Raw genomic sequence first — 6,000 nt, 5'->3', positions numbered from 1 at the left:
ATGAAGGTGCTGCATTCAAGTGGAGGAGTTTCGACATAGTACAGTGGGATGTTGTTTTCTGTTGGAGTGTAATACTTATTTGGAGAGATGCAGGCTGGAGAGGAGCTAAAGTGAGAAAGAGTGCTTGATTTCCTGGGTTGATCACAATCCATGATGCATTCTTTGCCTTGTGTGGCTATTTGTGTACAAACCTGCCCACTTACTTCCACTTTTATGTGGCAGGTACGACCTCAAGCCTGCAGCAGTGATGGTATAGAAAAGCAATGGAGGTAGGAAGCGTGCCACACCTGGAGGGTGAAAGCAGGGACAAAAGGAGCCATGGTCCATGCAGGATGTCTTCCTTCTCTTCCAGCTGTAGCATCATGTAAAGGAAACATAGAGGATGGTCGGATGAATAATTTAGTGGGAAACGAGGGGTATAAAATTGGTGAACTGTGAGTACACAGCCAATACAATGACCTGAAGCTGTGTCTGTGCCTCATTTTCAAGGCAGTATTGGATTTTAAACTCTTATCTCCAGATGTTAGTCCTTAATGGGAGCAAAGCTGGAGCTTGGCTTCCACAACTCAATTTGTAAAATAGTGGCCACGTTTCTTTCTTTCCCCAGTTGTTTTTATCACATAAAATGCAAAACTACAACTCCCTTGCTTAATTTTTCTTCCATACAGTCTTCCCATTTAAGAGAATTATTATCCTAAATGCCATTCAGCAATGGGTTTGTCTCATAATATGGAGTACACAGTTTTACTGCAAAGGTTTACAATCTTCAGAGAGTTGAGCTATCCTCTGACTCTGTGCCAATTCATTATGAGCCCAAATTATTGATCCACTTTGACTTCCAGAGGCCAGATCCTTACCTGGTAGGGATTAGTCCAACTCCTTAGTAGACACTGAGGCTGTCATGATTTACATCTACCATCCATACATTTTGCCCTGCTTTGTGGGCAGCAGAAGATAAAGAAGATAACAGTCCTACTTGTAGCCATTACAACTGGTTGTGCGTATAGTCAGCTGCACAAGTGAAGTGGAAAATCCCTTTTCATTTCCATGCTCCCATTTTTAAACAAGGGTTTTCAAGTTTCAATTAGTCTATGCAATGAGATGAGCACTGATAAATATACAGGTGTCTGGTTTAGTCCTACAAGGAGTAATACCTAAAGTTCAACCCCTCGTTTATTTGTGTGTACAGGGGAGAAAATTGCTTCTCTGTCACAGAGGCAGCTGCTGAACTGGAGAGAAGGAAGATTAATACGAAGTCATAGGCAAGAAATTTGGAGGGGATGGACAAAGCCATGCAGCATTCCAGGGGAAATTATTCTGAATCGATCCACAAAGCCTCAAGCTTTGGGGCTGCAAGGAAAAGCAGTTGGAAGAAGCCAGTAAATAGTTAATACATTTCCCCTCTGAGGGGCTGACAATATCAGAGACGGGATAACAGGAGTGTGACGGGAGCTTTGCCATACATGAGCGCGGTGGCTCCTCACAGCACCGCACACTGCTCGCCATGTGCCAGACAGGACATCTGCTCTGGTTGGAGGGGAGGCAGAAAGCTCTCACTCCTGCCCTTTGGGCTTGGGCTTCCTTTAGCTAAGATCTGCCTTCCCCCCCAGCTCCTCCAGGGCTTGAGGAAATGACAGGAAAAACAGAGAGAGGCACATCTGGAGCGATGCAGCAGCTGGGAAATGCCTAATGCTGCAGGGGATGGTGTTATCATGCGGATGGCTGTGACCTTTTCAGTATTCCAGATTTTGATTGATTGGCCATTTCCCCTCTTTCCCAGGCTGTAAACATGGGAGCAATGAAATGAGTGGCCAAAATAAACATGAAGTTATGTAGGCTAAGGCAAATTCCTATTGAATTTAGGAGAGAGAAAATTTTGCTTCCTCATTCCACCCATAAAAAGTATAAAGAGACAAGAAAGTGACATAAAATCAATCCATTTCCATGACAAAGCTCATTAAGAGAAGAGAAAATGTAGTCCTGTATGAACTTGTTCTCATTACTGTTAAAAGATTTATCATGTCAGACACAATGTGCAAGGGAGGAAAGGAGAAACCTTCTGTGCCCTTACCTTAGATAAATTCAGACAAAATAAGCCAAATTATCTCATCATATTCAGTGAGTATATATTTTATCAAGCCTCATGAGGTGCATGATTAACTCAACAGGTATGACTCTGAGGAGCCCTTCCAGGCTGGATGATCTGAAGCAGGGAAGCCTTGCCCTGGCTGTTGCAACCAAACCAGCTCTTCCATCAGTGAAAACTGGCATGCTGGAAGATGCTTCTTGAGGGTTTGATAGGTGAAGGAACCCACTTTGAATCTATAGCACTATACCTCTTTAAAGAGCGGCGGGAAGTGTCACAGCTATTAAAATTCATCAAGTGTTTTAATACTTACAAACAAGTAACATTAAAGCCAGGTTGGATGGGGCTTTGAGCAATCTGGTCTAGTGGAAGGTGTCCCTGTCCATGGCAGGGGGTTGGAAGCGAATGGTCTTCAAGGTGCCTTCCAGCCCAAACCATTCTATGATCCTATGAGAGCAGATAATGTTTCCTTTATGTACTACTGCATTTATTCAGTTTTCTAGCAATTTGCTGTAAATGTAGAAGTTGGGAATCTGTAGAAGGCCATGGAAATCTCAAGGGTGCTAATTATTTGGCTTGCAAATATACTAGAAAAAAATTTAATTGGAGGACCTGCTTGGCAAAGCACAGAGCTCCAGCTATAACCCTGCCCATGCTCCCATTGATGCAGTCATAGTCGGGTCAGATCTTGATTGAAACAACCACAAAACAATGTGTAAACAAGCTTCTTCACACTGCAAAAACCAGCCCAAACTCACACACATGGGTAGCAGAGTAGCCCAAGTGTCCCTTCCTCCAGCTGGCTCCAGATACACCATGTACCAAGGTCATCTGGATTTCTTATCAGTGGCGAACGAGTTAGGACTGGTCTTCACAATGTGTTTCCAGTATCCTGTTAGGAAACATCATCTCCTTTCTGAAGGAGCAGGACTGTGGGGATGAGCAGCCAAACTGGAAAGGCTGATGCACCATGTCTCTGAACTTGACTCCCACTGCTGTGACATGAGGCACCTCTGCAATAGGTTGGAAAGGTTGGCTGGATAAGTCCCCTTTGTCCCAAAAGCCCAGCAAAGAAGTCATCTGCACAGAGCAAGGAGTTGCTGTGGATGTAATGTGGAATGCTGGAGAGCAGCACTTGGAGTAGGAAATAGCTGATGGAAAAATAAGAGCAGACCTGAGCTGCTCAGAGTCAGGAAAGGGAATTGCCACGCGCAGGCCAGCCCCAAGGCTGTATTTTACTTGCAGTTCTCATTCTCTGCTCAGCTTAAGAAGAGCAACAAGTCCTAGGAGAGAAGGCCAAACCTTTCTTTGCAGATGGACTCGTTGCATTTGCAATGCAAGTCCACAGCCCTGGCTCTGAGGGGCCATTCAAGAGCCTGGTCTCATCTTTGCATGCATTGCTCCTGTGTACAGCTGAACAGATGCGGTTCATTTTGGAGCTGACATCTGGTGCTGTCAGAGAACGTAACTGGTGCTGATTTGCAATGCAAGCTGAGTACTCTGACCTTTTTAGTGCATTCATAAGAGATGATACTCTGTATGCGCTATATAGATAAACTAGTCAGTGTGTGGGATGTGCATTTGTTTGCAAGGATGACAAGGAAAAAGTAAATACACAAAATGAAGCCTGCCAAATCTGGTCAATGTAAAACCTTCAGCTGAAGAAGGGGAGAGATGACAGATAAATGAAGGGTATAATGCCCTGATAAACACAGGCATTTCCTCAGATCAGGATTACTAATGCTGCTTCTCAATTCGATCAGCCTTCTCCTTACCCATTCAAATAATGTTCCCAGCTCTCTCCCCTGACCTGCAGAGAATAGAATAGAAGTACTGTGATGCTTTAATAGGATGGTTGGCTTCATCCTTCCAAATCTGGGAGAACAATGTGAGATATCACTGAGGCTGGGACAAAGAGAACTATGTTAGGGATATCTGTACTTCACAGCATAAAACTACAGAGGGAGTGAGTAGTTCCCTCAGTAGTGGGACGAACAAAAGCTGGTTTCTTAGTTTTGTACTCTGTAGTTTGATTTTCTGGTAGCCAGGAAGGGGCAGACTCCACTGAACAACTTCCTGGGTTTGGGATGCTGATAACATCTTTCCCCATGGGGACTCTTCCATGGCTGAGGTAGGATGAGCGGATGAGGATGGTTGCAGCCTTTCCATCAGTGGGGATAGCAGTGCCTGTTTTCATGACAGCCAGAGGATCTCACTTGCCTTTGAAACTACTTTTCCCTTTCAAATGTGGTGCAGACAGGCCCATGGATTCAAGAATTACTTGGGGAGAACATAGACACACAGAGGTACACGGAATATGATTGTGTGAGCCTCACTTGACTGGGAAAATAGGCTAAACCATAATAAAATGCAGAGGCCTTGTTATTATCACAGCTGAACAGTCCTTTCTGACATATTCTATTAAGTTGTCTCTGTTTCACTTGGGTTTTGCATTACTGGCTGTCCTCTCCACAAATGACCTTTTCCATGCCAGGCTTTGTAAAATTATTGCCCTTCTTTATTTAGAAATTTGCTAAAGTATGTTTGCAGAAACCATTTTTTTCTCTTCTGATGAATCCCTTTTTGGGGAAAGGAACAAAGTATTATGCTGCTGACCTTTCCTTATGCTTAACAGGATCTCTTTGCAAGTTGAAAATCATACCATTGTCTCTAAGTAGGAACAGTTCTTCCTATTCTTCATCAGTGTGTTTAGTCAACCATTTCTTACGTATACCTGTAATGGTATTTTAGCACAACATGTTTTGTGAGGAAACCTCAGTTTCTCATTCCACATAAAATGTAATTGAGAGACTGAAAGAATATTATTAAAACATTTAAGGAGACAGGATAGGATAACAGAGGAAAGAACCTGGTGTCCTATTTTGATGAGAGAGAATAAAATGTACCATTTATTTAGCCATATTCCAGTGGTTTTGCAGCTTTTGGGATGTACTCAGGTTTTCTATCCTCACAGAGCAGGGTTCAGATGGCCAGCAGTGATGAATTAATAGAACATCTTGCTGCTGTAGTGTATTGCACCCTGAGGGGTGCCCACACCAGCATGGCCCTGTGAAAGAATAGGAGGGAAAAAAGATTTGGCTTGATCTCCCCAGTTGTGTTAAAAGTTAGTTTAATGGCTGCATGTACACAAAAATACTGGTTCCGTGCAGTCTTATTGCCTGCTCCAGTCGTGTTACTTATTACCTAGGTCATGAGGTCTTTGTTAGTGTAGGGTTTGATTTGCTGTATTAAAAAGCTACTTAACATTCACCTTTACCACTAAACTAGTTATTCCAGTCACTCTCTCACTTATCTGAGGCATGTTACCCTTACAATGTAGTACCTGAGCCTTGGTAATATATAATCACCTGGTGCACCGAGCAACGATGCTCATTAGCAATTGCTGGTCCCATGCTATGTGCTAAAGGTAGATGAATGAAACCATGCAACTTCAAAGAGCTAATCCAGTGGCTCCTGCTCAATACAAGCACATTCCTTTTGAGGGCCTATCAGGGGTCAAGAGAGCAAAGCTATGACTGGTGACTTTGGTCTTTCTGAGATGTTATGTTATAGATCTAGCAACTACCTACTCATGCACAATTGCAGTTTGCTTCCTTCTTTAAAACCTGGCTCCTGGAAGTCTCCCCAGTTAAATCTTGTGCTGTGATCATGCCAAGCATCTCGGGGATTCAGTGCTCCTCATAGCTGCGAATGGGGTTTGGAAAGATCGCTGCCTGTCCTCGTAAATCACCGGTTTCCATTCTCTCTGGCTATATCTGTAATGGGTTTTCATTCTTTCAGCATCTGGCTCATGTCTCACTACACTGAGCAGACATCTGAGCCAGAGGACCGTGAGGCATCTGGTCCCGCTATTCAACCTAATATTCTGCTGTTAAATATTTAGGAGAAGAATA

The sequence above is a fragment of the Pezoporus wallicus genome, unplaced genomic scaffold (assembly GCF_028554395.1).
Source record: "Pezoporus wallicus isolate ANWC-B61680 ecotype Strahan unplaced genomic scaffold, APGP_CSIRO_Pwel_v1 contig_7073, whole genome shotgun sequence".
NCBI lineage: Eukaryota > Metazoa > Chordata > Aves > Psittaciformes > Psittacidae > Pezoporus > Pezoporus wallicus.
Note: the sequence above shows the minus strand (reverse complement) of the source record.